The sequence below is a fragment of the Coregonus clupeaformis genome, chromosome 23 (assembly GCF_020615455.1).
Source record: "Coregonus clupeaformis isolate EN_2021a chromosome 23, ASM2061545v1, whole genome shotgun sequence".
In the NCBI taxonomy this organism is placed as follows: Eukaryota; Metazoa; Chordata; class Actinopteri; order Salmoniformes; family Salmonidae; genus Coregonus; species Coregonus clupeaformis.
The window spans coordinates 25,830,332-25,845,174 of record NC_059214.1 but is presented as its reverse complement, the minus strand read 5'-3'; positions in this window follow the sequence as shown (position 1 = coordinate 25,845,174).

Genomic DNA, 14,843 nt, shown 5'->3' with positions numbered 1-14,843 from the left:
CTCTCTTTCACTGACTGTAGTACTGAAGCCACTGTGATGTTTGTGCAATGCATATCAATAACCTTGAGCGTGATGAATACAGCTGAAGTTGTGCATGCCTGCTGAGAGGGGAGCGCCTCCTTCACTATGCTGCCATATTGTCCTGAAGCAAACTCAACAGGAGACTGAGCAGACTCATCTTAATCCTGACCTGAAAGGAATTATAATCAGCGCTGGGGTATCTGTGGTAGCAGGTATTAAAGATGATATCTCTCCTTGAAGAAGTGCAACATGTAGGGCAAGTACAGTAGACTACACTGTGTACAGTAGCTACATAATGCTATGTTTTGAGTCCTTTATGATAATACAGTATCTCGAAATAACTAATGTCACTCAATAACATTATTCTGGTGTGATGATGGAGTGTTGCTGTATTGACAAATGTGATAAGGGCCCAATGCTGTAATAGTTTCTTTCTATGGTGGGCTTCACTGTAAAGAAACCTGGTCTTGCATAGTAATGGAGTGACTTCAAGCATAGTCAGCTAGATAAGAGTGAGTTAAACAGTTTCTTCCTCTGAGGAAAGCTATGACTCAAGCTTCTTTCACACTCTGATTGCTTTTCTGTCAGGCTACATAGTAGGCCTTGCCAAAAATCAGCACTTTTCGATTACAGTTTCTTTTAGTTTCTTGCAGTTTCTTCCTCCCCGAGAGCCTCCAATGTGGTCGGAACACATTCTGTGGCACACACAGGGATTCTGACACAGAACAGCCTTTGTTGTCATCTGTAACCCAGCTAGAAGGTAGCTGTTTGAGACAGCATCTCGGGGTGATTGTAGCCTACCAAGATAGAGGACACCATTGTAGTTTACAGAATCAATAGCTAATTCTCTCGCTCTCTCTCTCTCACTCTCTCTCTCTCTAATAGTGTCCTAAAAGTGCAGTTTTCCCCCTAAAAGTTACTTATTTCCCCTCATTAAAATGCAAATCAATTTATAACATTTCTGACATGCGTTTTTTTAGGATTTTTTTGTTGTTATTCTGTCTCTCACTGTTCAAATAACCCTACCATTAAAATTATAGACTGATCATGTCTTTGTCAGTGGGAAAACGTACAAAATCAGCAGGGGATCAAATACTTTTTTCCCTCACTGTAAATATACAAAATGTATGTGGACACCCCTTCAAATTAATTTCAGCCACACCCGTTGCTGACAGATGTATAAAATCGAGCACACAGCCATGCAATCTCCATAGACAGACATTGGCAGTAGAATGGCCTTACCGAAGAGCTCAGTGACTTTCAATAATATAATAATAATAATATGCCATTTAGCAGACGCTTTTATCCAAAGCGACTTACAGTCATAACGTGGCACCCTCATGGGATGCCACCTTTTCAACAAGTCAGTTCATGAAATTGCTGCCCTGCTAGAGCTGCCCAGGTCAACACTAAGTGCAGTTATTGTGAAGTGGAAACATCTAGGAGCAACAATGGCTCAGCCGCGAAGTGGTAGGCCGCACAAGCTCACAGAACGGGACCGCCGAGTGCTGAAGTGCGTAGCAATCGTCTGTCCTCTGTTGCAACACTCCCTACCGAGTTCCAAACTGCCTCTGTCAGCACAAGAACTGTTCGTCGGGAGCTTCATGAAATGGGTTTCCATGGGCGATAAGCCGCACACAAGCCTAAGATCACCTTGCGCAATTCCAAGCGTCGGCTGGAGTGGTGTAAAGCTTGCCACAATTGGACTCTGGAGCAGTGGAAACACGTTCTCTGGAGTGATTAATCACGCTTCACCGTCTGCAGTCCAATGGACGAATCTGGGTTTGGCGGATGCCAGGAGAACGCTACCTGCCCCAATACATAGTGCCAACTGTAAAGTTTGGTGGAGGAGGAATAATGGTCTGGGGCTGTTTTCCATGGTTTGGGCTAGGCCCCTTAGTTCCAGTGAAGGGAAAATATTTACGCTACAGCATACAATGACATTCTAGACGATTCTGTGCTTCTAACTTTGTGGCAACAGTTTGAGGAAGGCCCTTTCCTGTTTCAGCATGACAATGCCCCCATGCACAAAGCGAGGTCCATAGTGAAATGGTTTGTCGAGATCAGTGAGAAAGAACTTGACTGGCCTGTACAAAGCCCTGACCTCAACCCCATCGAACACCTTTGGGATGAATTGGAACGCCGACTGCGAGCCAGGCCTAATCACCCAACATCAGTGCCCGACCTCACTAATGCTCTTGTGGCTGAATGGAAGCAAGAACCCGTAGTAATGTTCCAACATCTAGTGGAAAGCCTTCCCAGAAGAGTGAGGGCTGTTATAGCAGCAAAGGGGTAACCAACTCCATATTACAGTTTTTTTGGATTGCTTACACACTAAAATTAAAAGTAGTACACTATTAGCAAAACCTTACACTCAAGAAGCAAAACATCAGCCCATATTTGCACAACTATAAGCACATTGTCAACCTTACACTTGTTGCAAAACTCTACACACAGTGATTTGCAAAACACTAAACACACTTAACATACATTACACACAAAAATCTATCATGAAGTCACGTCCTTGCAATACCAAAGCACTGACTGTCAAATTACCACACCGTCCAACCAATTGGTTCAACACAGTCATCAGGTGTGCAAACACTCGTTTGCTTAATTGTAGACACACCAATCAGGTGTATAAGCACTATAAAAAGCAGCAGGTGAGTTCATCGGTCTTCAAGCACAATGGAAAGAGTCAGAGAAAGAGTAAGACGAGGAGGAGAAGGAGGAGGAGGACGACGAGGAGAACGAGGAGAACGAGGAGGAGGACGAGGAGAACGAGGAGGAGGACGAGGAGAACGAGGAGAACGAGGAGAACGAGGAGGACGAGGAGGACGAGGAGAACGAGGAGGATGAGGAGGAGAACGAGGAGGAGGAGGAGGAGGAGGAGGAGGAGGAAGGGGAGGAAGAGGAAGAGGAAGAGGAAGACAAGAAGGTGCTCAAAGAGGACCGAATCTGACAAATGAGATCCGCGCAACACTGGTTGACCACATTGTCAACCACGGCCTGACGCTGAGGGAGGCTGGACTGTGAGTACAGCCAAATCTAAGCCGATATACAGTGGCAAGTGTGATGAGAACATTTCGACTGGAAAATAGGTATTGTAAAAATATCATCATATCAAAAACATCTGCACGGTTTCAGTAACTGCTTACAGTACTATATTCTATGCACTATCAGCACTTCTGTTACCTTTTCCTGTGAAATTACTGTACTATTGTATACTGTTTTTTTTTCTACATAGGATTGAGGGTCAGGGACGACAAGGGGGAAGGCCTCCTATGTTCACAGAACAGCAAGAGAGGGAGATAGTAAACATGGTTTTGGCCAACAATGCTATAACACTCAAGCAGCTCCAAGCTAACATTGTCAATAACCACGCCGTTTTCAACGATATCCATCAGGTCTCAACATCAACACTGGCACGCATCCTAAAAAAATAACATATTCAAATGAAGCAAATTTATCGAGTGCCTTTCGAGCGCAATTCCGAAAGGGCGAAACGACTGCGGCATGATTATGCAGAGGTATGTATTCACTTTAGCAGTGTGATCTTGCATACTGTCTCATAATCTTTTACTGTACTGTAATATGTATACTAGATCTACACTGAACTACACAATTTTGCCTGACACTGTTTTTCAGAGAGTTTTACGAATGGATGGAGAGGAGATCCAGCATGAGTTCATTTACGTAGATGAGGCTGGGTTCAACCTGACGAGAACACGAAGGAGGGGAAGAAACATCATTGGCCACAGGGCTATAGTCAATGTCCCAGGGCAACGTGGGGGTAATATAACACTCTGTGCAGCCATTACACAGAATGGGGTCCTCCACCGCCATGCCCATATGGGCCCTTACAACACAGCACTCATACTTACATTCTTGGACCAATTGCACAACATAACAGCAGCAAATCAAATCGATCATATGCAATACATTGTTGTCTGGGACAATGTGTCTTTCCACCGCTCTGCTCTGGTTCAGAACTGGTTTCAGCAACATCCACATTTCACCGTCCTATATCTTCCACCATACTCTCCATTCCTCAACCCTATAGAAGAGTTTTTCTCGGCATGGCGGTGGAAGATATATGATCTCCGTCTCCAGGCTGAGGTACCCCTCATCCAAGCCATGGAGGAGGCCTGTGACCAGATGGAGGTAGCAGCAATGCAATTATGGATTCGTCATTCAAGACGTTTCTTTCCAAGGTGTCTTGCTAATGACAACATTGCCTGCGATGTTGATGAAATTCTCTGGCCAGATCCAGCTAGGCGAAGAGACAATGTCTAGTTATTTTTTTTATTTTTTTTTAAACTTACAATACGTAAAGTGACGTTTGGTTACAGTATTATGAATCTCCATGTCAACATTTTGGGCGTGTTGAGAAATAAATGAGTTTCTTCAGTCTGCAACATTGGTCTTGTGTAGTGTTTGGTGAATTTACATTATATTTGTACTTTGTTGAGAGTAGCCTACTCTAATCATAGGGAAGTAGAAGTGCTAAAAGTGTTTTAGGTTTATCACAGCAGAGTGGAACTCGTGCAAACAGAGTATAGTAATGTGAAACGTGTGTGTTTCATATGGTAACAAAGTGTGGTTTTTAAAAAGAAGTGTATAGTTTTTACAAGAGTGTTTAATTTTGCAAAGGATCTGTAGTGTTTTGCTAATTGGGTGTGTGGTTGTGCTAATTGTGTGTAGTGTTTTGAAAACACGGGCCCTGTTTTGAAAATCGTGCTTAAGCAATCAAAAAAAACTGTAATGCCCATGATTGTAGAATGAGATGTTCGACGAGAAGGCGTCTACATACTTTTGGTCATGTAGTGTATCTCTCGTGAAATATAGAAAACAACCGACACTCACTGACCTTTTGACCTTGGCTCTTATAGAGTTCATGAAGCTTTCAGTTAATACTTAGGTTCTACACTGTAGATATGAATGTAAGCCTCTGCTGTCCACAAGTTCACTGGCATCTATCTTTGGCCCAGACAACAGGTCTCACAAGATGGACTCCCTTGCTTTCTCAGCTGGAAGTTTGGACTTGGGGTGAATGTTTTCCAGGATTTGGGGCTAAACTGTTCTCCAAGTAAGTCATTAATTTCACGACTGTGAATTTTTTTCTTCTTCACAGAACTGAAAAATGACACATCTTCTTCTCATCAATGCTAATGACTTTCAAATGTATGCTTTGTAAACAACACAAATTATCTAGGGTTGTGTTGTTGCCAGAGCTGCACATCTCTCTTAAAAAACAAACACCTCACACTCCAGCCATAACTCTGACTGGGAATGCTCCAGTGGCTGAGCTTGACCCAAGACAGCAGCCTCCTTGTATTTACATGAGCCAATAACTCTCCTGTATAGTCTATCAATGGTGAGCACCAGCACCAGGCCTGTTCTGGATAGTTTAGAAAGATCCATGACCTGTCGAGTGGGAACCCACTGGGCACAGACGTCAATTCAACGTATATTCCATGTTGGACGTAATTTGGTTGAAATGATGTGGAAACAACATTGATTCAACCAGTGTGTGTCCAGTGAGAAGTCAGTAAAAAAAAAAACTGCCATTGGGATTACACAACAAAACACCAGGCCCTGAAACTCAAATCATTCTCTCTTTACTTCACTTGCTGTAAACCCCACAGTGCACCGTCATCATGTCAAAGTTTAGGAAAGACTCACTACCACATGAAAAAACACTAGTTTATTATTGTATAAATACTATATATATATTACTATATATACTGTATATACTATAGTATTCACTGTAGTGTTTTTGCTGAATTTACTGTAATATACTGTAGTAGTTTACTGTATTGTTTTTCAAATCAAATCAAATTTTATTTGTCACAAGCACCGAATACAATGGGTGTAGACTTAACCATGAAGAGACCTTTCCAATAATGCAGAGTTTAAAAAATATGTATATTAACAAATATATATAGTAACACAAGAGGAATACAATACACAAGAATGGAGCTATGTACAGGGAGTACCAGTACCAGATCAATGTTCAGGGGTATGAGGTATTTGACGTAGATACTGTATGTATGTACATAAAGGCAAGGTAAACTGACTAGGCATCAGGATAGATGATAATATGAGTAAAATAAAGAACAGAGTAGCAGCAGTATATGATGAGTGTAAAAGTTTGTATGTGTGTTTTGTCTGTCTGTCTGTCTGTCTGTCTGTCTGTCTGTCTGTCTGTCTGTCTGTCTGGTGTGTGTGTGTGTGTGTGTGTGTGTGTGTGTGTGTGTGTGTGTGTGTGTGCATGTGTTTGTGTGTTTGTGTGTTTGTGTGTTTGTGTGTTTGTGTGTGTGTGTGTGCATATGTAGGGTATGTGAATCTGTGTGGGTTTTGTGTGAGAGTGTCAGTGTAGTGTGTGTATATAGTGTGTATATATAGTATTGTGAGTGTGCATAGAGTCAGTGCAAGATAGGGTCAGTGCAGATAGTCCGGGTAACCATTAACTAACTATTTAGTAGTCTTATGGCTATTTAGCAGTCTTATGGCTTGGGGGTAGAAGCTGTCTCGGAGCCTGTTGGTCCGAGAACCGATGCTCCGGTACCGTTTGCCGGACGGTAGCGGAGTGAACAGTCTATTGATTGGGTGGCTGGAGTCTTTGGCAACATGACTGTAGTGTAGTATTTACTGTAGTGTTTTACTGACGTTACTGTAGTATACTGTAGTATTTACTGTAGTCTTTTTGTTTTATTATCTTTGACATAGGGGGGCATAGTGGGAGCTTTCTCCTTGAGGAAACCTACTGGACAAATACAAAAAGAGCACATTTTCCATTACTTGTAGGTAGGTAGGACCAGAGTCTGAATGGATACTGAAAGATTCTATAGTAAGCACTACACAATAGAGGGATACTACATTGTGGAGTTTAGTATTCTACAGTACACTCTTAGAAAAAAAAGGTGCCATCTAGAACTTAAAAGGGTTTTCGGCTGTCCCCATAAGAGAACCCTTCGAAGAACCCTTTTTGGTTCCAGACAGAACCCTTTTGGTTCCAGGTAGAACCCTTTGAGTTCCACGTAGAACCCTTTACACAGAGGGTTCTACATGGAACCCAAAAGAGTTCTACCTGGAACCAAAAAGGGACACTCAAAAAAGCCTTTTAGAACCCTTTTTTCTAAGAGTGTACACTGCAAGATTCTAGATTAAACACTACACGATCAATGGATACTACAGTGTGTATTATAGTATTCTACAGTATACTGCAAGATTCTACAGTAAGCAATACACGGTCAAGGGATAGTATTCTACAGTATACTGCAAGATTCTGTAGTAAGCACTACACGGTCAAGGGATACTACAACATTCTATAGTAAGTACTACAAATGATCGAAGGCTACTAGAGTTTGGATTACAGTATTCTACAGTATACTACAGTTTACTACAGAATTGTATAGTAAGTACTATAGTATTCTATAGTAAACTGTTATATTTGTTCATGTGGGCTATGGTAAAATGTTGCTTTAAAGTTGCTAACCCAGTGGATTCTGTGTTTTAATAAGGGGTGCAGTATGTTTTGTGTCTTTTTGAATGTCTGTGTGACTTAGCAAAGTTTCATAAAGGTTTTGTTCCCAGCTGGTGTGAGTTATTCCCAACAGATAGACGCCTTTCTGTTTTCCATTTTCAATTGAAAGTGTGACAGTGGGAGAGGCCACTCACTCACAGATAAATAGATATGGCTTTGATAACACTGGCACCAGGAATTAGTCCCACCCTGTATTAAAGCCGATCTGCTTCCAATGTTAGCCACCTAAATCTGCAATAATAAAACCGCAGAGGCAGAAGAATGTCAAATGAAAAGTCGAATGTGAGCACGTGCCTCCTTTGTGGCCAGACCTTTCTTCTCATAAAGAAACTGCTGTCAGTTTGGATTTTGCAGGTGAGCAGCGCCGGGTATCTGCTTAGTTGATTTCCCAGCAGTCACTTCTTCAGACGAGTGAGATCCTTTCTTTGTCTTTGTCCCAAATGGCACCATATTCCCTATGTAATGCATTACTTCCAACCAGAGCCCTATGGGCCCTGGTCAAAAGTAATGCACTATACAGGGAATAGGGTGCCATTGAGGACAAAGCCTTTTTTGTCTTGGTTCTCTGTTTGATACCAGGACCAAGTTGTGAAGCACCTCACTGTGAGGGACCCACCTTCAACAAGCACCTAGCTAAGTCCATATAAAGCAGCCTGTGCTGACACCCTCCCAGACAAAGAGAAGAATACCGGCACTGATTTCCTGTTTAACCTGTGTGCAAACAGAGATGCTGGATGCTGAATACAGCTTGCACTTCCACAGAAATGGCCCTGAGCAGGGTTGCTCTGATACAGACAATTACAGCCAATCACAGTTCTGATTGTACAATGTGATGTTTATTTTCCTCAATAGGCATCGTTGAATGGGGGTAAATATAGACTTCGTAATGAAGGTTTGGCTCCACTGACTTGAAATGTTTGGCTTAAAAAGAAAAGTCACAGCCAACTAAGGGCACATGCTACTTTTTTTTCCAGAGAGGGATCCTACCTAGTTTGTATGCTAATTGTGTATTTAAAGGTCATTTTAATTAGTATGGATTTTTGTTCTAACAGTTTTGCAAGCTCTTAATGCCATATTGTTCAAGAAAAAAATGTCAGAACCAGTGTGAGAAGTTATTCATTACATGACAGTGTTCTTGCACTTGTATAGCACCCAACTCACAGGCATTGTACTGACAGAGAGTGTTGGGTGTGAGAGTGTTGAAGAGACGTCAGTGGAAGCTGACATAGTGTATTTTCTCGCTTACATTTAACTTGTGAAACACCTCAAGGACACAACCTCACTGGACTGTGGTTTCATAAGTTCTTACAGTTGTTGAAGAGTATTTAATTTAAGAATGTAAGACCACACATTTTACATTTACATTTTAGTCATTTAGCAGAGTGACTTACAGTAGTGAGTGCATACATTTTCATTATTATTATATTTAAAAAAAATTGTACTGGTCCCCCATGGGAATCGAACCCACAACCCTGGCGTTGCAAGTGCCATGCTCTACCAGCTGAGCCACACTAAAGGAAAAGTATAGAAACTGTAAATCCACATTGCACTTGACTTGTTAATTTGATGTAGTTGACGCTCAAACTGCTCAGTCCACATGAGTTCGCTCAGCTACAGAACCATGCAAACAACATTTCAGAAACCTAAGGGCTTGTTAAGGGAAAGTAAGTGGCAACGTGTTCTTATGGTCATGCATTCTAATTGGTGAATTAAACGTTGCCTTGTGTTTGGACGCAATGACTCTGTTGTGAGAAAAGGAGAACAACGCTCTCTCTTTCCTTTTTTCTCGATCATTCAAAGAGAAATGGAACCACTGCGAATGTAGGTAATTACAATGTACCATTGTTATTCAATAAAATTAAATCACATTTTATTTGTCACATACACATGTTTAGCAGATGTTATTGCAGGTGTTACGAAATGCCTGTGCTTCTAGCTCTGACAGTGCAGTATTATCTAACAAGTAATATCTAACAATTTCACAACATATACCCAATACGGTATCCTAACCTGATAGTCAGAGCATTTCATTTTCACGGTATGACATTCAATGATCTTAACATTGTTTCTAAAGACTGCCACACAGTCATACGGTTAAACCACCACTGTCACTCCTCACCACCACAGTGGCACGCTATGTCAGCTGACCAGCTTAGCTGCCGGCCAACCCAAGCGAGGCTGTGCTGAGAAGTTAAAGAAAAAATGTGATGAAAGAGTAAAAATGACATTTCTGTGGTCACCAATTCTAAGATTCCCACCATGCTGTCAGGCTGCATCTCCGTCACTCAGCCCCAGTTAAGGATGTGAAGTCGCAGTATACTGTAGAGGCGCTGGGCGCAGGCACAGCGAGACTTTACAGGCGTAACTTCTATCACCTCGTGTGCCCCTAGCCTGCGCCCCTGTGGTGAATTCACAGCCAGAGTGTGTTATTTTGGAAGGGGAATGAACACTGAATGCTTAAAATCATCGGGAGGTGGACCTCTTTTGATTTAAAGTCTGAATTTGTGGGGGGTTTTGTGGCATTTGCCTGCTGTTTCATGTTATCACAAGTATAATAATATAATATGCCATTTAGCAGACGCTTTTATCCAAAGCGACTTACAGTCATGCATGCATACATTTTTGTGTATTGGTGGTCCCGGGGATCGAACCCACTACCTTGGCGTTACAAGCGCCGTGCTCTACCAGCTGAGCTACAGAGGACCACGTGTTGTTGTTTTTGTTCACGCCATTAATCCTCACATCCTTAATATTTTCCCTTTTTATCCTGTGTTTCTTTTTGGTTCAGGTATTGCAATCTTTTCTAACTCTAATTAACCATTATGGATTCCCTTTTGTGAGCAATTTACCTTGAAGCTAATTAATATTCAGGGTTGTCAATTAAAGCCATGGAGTTATTTCCAGCTCCATTCACTTGGTTATTAGGCTAATGCTCATGTTGTACTGGTTGTACACTCATGGGCTACTTTACCATGATTAGCATTCATAAAGAAATACTCAGCAATAATAATTGTATATTTCCCCCTTCTGTAAACATTGTACTTTGAGCCACAAAAGTAGCAAACCTGAGCTGTTCACTGGAAGATGAAATAGCAAAGCAACAGTTTCAATGACAACATGTAAACACAAATCTAAATGGGTGAACAGATACATCAAAAGTGAACAGGTACATTATTTGATGATGCCAGCTTGTATTTACTCTACAAATCTCTGAGGTGATGGATTTCTGTGTTACTCCATGACTCCCTGTGAACCTAGCGTGATGTTGAGCAATGTTATGTGGCAGGTTCTGAGACACCATCACTGATGGGAGAGTCATCCAGACATAGGGATCTACAAGTGTTGTGTGTCTTGACAAGTACCAGTGTGCTCATGTTATCTGTCACAGTCCAGTGAACAAACCAACCTGCGAAAAACTGAGTTTAAATGTATTTGGCTAAGGTGTATGTAAACTTCCGACTTACATTTGAGTCATTCTTATCCAGAGCGACTTACAGGAGCAATTAGGGTTAAGTGCCTTGCTTAAGGGCACATCGACAGATTTTTCACCTAGTTAGCTCGGGGATTTGAACCAGCGACCTTTCGGTTACTGGCACAACGCTCTTACCCACTAAGCTACCTGCCGTAACACAACTGCAGTTCTCCATATACCACGTTTCGCAATCTTGTCATGAATAGTTTATTTCCAGTACCACTAATCATTTTTGCTTCTTTCCGGAAGAAGGGACAACTTGTTTAGTTGAAATATGGCTTCACCATTCTTAGTAGAGTAAAGAATACACTTTGAGGAGTCGTTTCTTCATCCACTTATTACCCAGGGTTTCGGGTTAAACATCAAACCTGCTCCTCTAATTCCCTAAGCAGTAATTACCTATCGAACGACGGCCATGTTTCTATTTCCGGAAAGCTTTATAGCTCTATTCATCCCTTACTCGTTTATGGGACAATGAGGTGATGATTCAGCCAGTTCTGTTCTACTACAGCAGCACATCTGGAATCACTTCCATTCACTTGCATTTCTTTCTGTGGAATAAAGTCACACAGTATTTCGTTTTTTTTGATCACATAAGAAGGATAATTCTTCAATGAAGTAAATGTTTTGATGCTGACAGGAAAATCAATTAGTTCACTTAATCAAAACATTACAGCACCAAACCCGTCAATGCCCAACCTCATGTTCTTGGTCTTGTCAGTCTTTGAGGAGGCAGGTGAGATCACAGCCAGGTTCATAGTCAGTAATGCTGCTCCTTCAGCCTTGATCCTGTACCACAGAGGCCATTCAAGAGAATCTCTAAGCAACACTCTTAGTTCTCTTGCTCTCTTGCGCTCCATCACACACTCATAGGCATGAATTCTTGATTGGGATATTTCACTTTTTCCACTGATTTCTCATTTTGAAGGGGGAAAAGTCAACATCCTCAGAGCTCAGGGTACAGCAGACATTGACTCCAGTCCTGCCATGTCAAAGCCTTGAGTCAGCCTCTCAGGCCACTCAGAGCGAAAATACTGTCATAAATCAATAGGGAGAGAAATCCTTGAAACAAAATGGTTGACAGAAACTCACTCTAGGATTGTCTCCCTGGCAACCAAGCAATCACGATCCCTCCCATTGCTGTGGGTAATCAAACATGAACATTGACTGGTGTACAGTAGCATCGGTCCTAAGCTACTGATAGGGAACTGGCGCTACCCTGTCATTCGTAAAATCCTGAGTTGTTCCCCTTTTAATTTGATTTTAGATGACAACAGTGGTCTGTATTGGGGCACACATCACATTTCAGCCATGCCATATCCCCAGACGTAGCAGAGGAAACACACCAGATAGTAGTCTAACATACCCCACTCTCAGTCCAGCTGATTGCCAGCTGCAAGTGTATAATAGTTAGCATCAGATAGGCCAGTTGTGATGGACCCCTTTCGTATCCTGCCAAGAATAACCTGGGAGTATGGTCAATTACAACACAGTGGTCCGCCTTTTGGACTGCTGGGCGAACCCACACGAATGTAACCACTACACTCAATTTGTAGCAACATTACCGAGACAAAGAACCATCTCTCTCTCCACATTGATACAGAGTTGGCTAGCCTATCTAGACAGGCCAAATATAAATGTTCAATCATGGGACAATGTAATAACGCTGTAGAGTAGGCCTCCAGTAAATCAATGCCAAGGCTAACAGAGTTATCACAGGCCTTCCAGACTAGCTTTATCACCACTATGGGTCCGTCCCAAATGGCACCCTGTTCCATATATAGTGCACTACATTTGACCAGGGCCCTAAACCCTATGTAGTGCACTACTTTTAACCAGGTCCCACAGGGCCTGGTCAAATGTAGTGCACTATATTGTCACAGTTCCCTCAGCCAGAACCCAAAAGCAGACCAGGACAAGGAGAGTTGAACGAAGGTGAGGGTTTATTAGATACGACAAAAAAGTGCAGTATAATCCAGGGACAGAGCGGGCGGCGTGGTTGAGTAGTTGGGGGTGCAGTCTGGGTCCAGTGATGGCTCGGCAGCCGCCGACCATCAGGCAGAGGTGGAGTGAAGGTTCCGGACGTGTGACTGCAGGTGGAACAAAAACGGAGGTAAGAACACAAAACTCAACAAAGTACAAAATAACCAAAACTCACGCAAGATACTCTTGAACTGATACACAGTACACCTACTGTTCATGGCTAACGATCCGGCAGGAACTGGATGTTGGGCCAGAGCCTAAGAAAGGTGCTGATTAGGCCCAGGTGTGCAGATTGCTAATAGGAAGCAGGTGCGGAAACCAGAGCGCTCCCCGGAGCGTTCCCGAACCCTCGGGAAACTGGAGATTACGACCAGACCCCGACTCAGACAGCCGGGATCGTTACAGTACCCCCCCTCCGACGAACGCCACCGGGCGGACTCCCCGGAGCGCCAGGATGGAGACGGTAAAAGTCCCTGATGAGATCCGCATCTAGGACCTGTCGCCGCGGAATCCAACTCCTCTCCTCAGGACCATACCCCTCCCAGTCCACGAGATACTGGAAACCCCGGCCCCGCCGTCTGGAATCCATAATGCGACGCACCGTGTAGGCAGGACCACCTCCGATCATCCGAGGAGGAGGAGGAGGAGGCGGAGGAGGCAACAGAGGACTGAGGAAGACAGGCTTGAGGCAGGAGACATGAAAGGTGGGATGGACTCTGAGCGTCCTCGGTAGTTTGAGTCGCACTGCCACTGGATTGATCACCTTCTCCACCACAAACGGACCAATAAACTTCGGTAACAACTTCCTAGACTCAGTCCGTAACGGAAGATCCCGTGTGGCCAACCAAACCCTATCTCCGATGGTATAGGTGGGAGCGGGGATCCGGCGACGATTCGCCTGGAGCTGATACCGGTCCGAACCTCTAAGGAGTGCCTTTCTGGCCCGATGCCAGGTCCGGTGGCAACGCCGAATATGGGCCTGAACAGAAGGCACTGAGAGCTCCTTCTCCTGAGAAGGGAACAGGGGAGGTTGGTAGCCATACAGGCACTGGAAGGGAGACATCCCAGTGGCAGATGTAGGGAGAGTATTGTGGGCATACTCAACCCAAGGCAACTGAGAGGCCCAGGAGGTGGGGTTGGAAGAGACCAGACAGCGTAGCGTGGATTCCATCTTCTGGTTGGCTCTCTCCGCCTGACCATTGGATTGGGGGTGAAAACCAGATGTGAGACTGACTGTAGCTCCAATGGCCAAACAGAAGGACTTCCAGACAGCAGAGGTAAACTGAGGGCCACGGTCGGAAACGATATCACTGGGCAAACCGTGGACCCTGAAAACCTCCCTAACCAGGATCTCGGACGTCTCCGAGGCAGAGGGAAGCTTGGCAATAGGCACAAAGTGGGCGAACTTGCTGAATCTGTCCACGATAGTCAGAACGACCGTGTTCCCCTCAGAAGCGGGCAACCCCGTGACGAAGTCCAGGGCCAGATGCGACCATGGACGCCGGGGAATAGGAAGGGGATGAAGTAGTCCAGAGCTGGGCCGATTGGTACTCTTATTCTGCGCACACACTGGACAGGCAGCAACAAAACCCCGAGTATCCTCGGCCATGGCAGGCCACCAAAAACGTCTGCGAAGAAACGCCATAGTCCGAGCCACGCCGGGGTGACAAGCCATCTTGCTGGCGTGGGACCATTTGAGGACAGCAGGACGAACCGACTCAGGCACAAACAACCGACCGGGTGGACCGTTACCGGGACCGGGCTGAGTCCGAAGGGCCGCCAGCACCTCCTCCTCAATCTTCCACATCACTGCTCCCA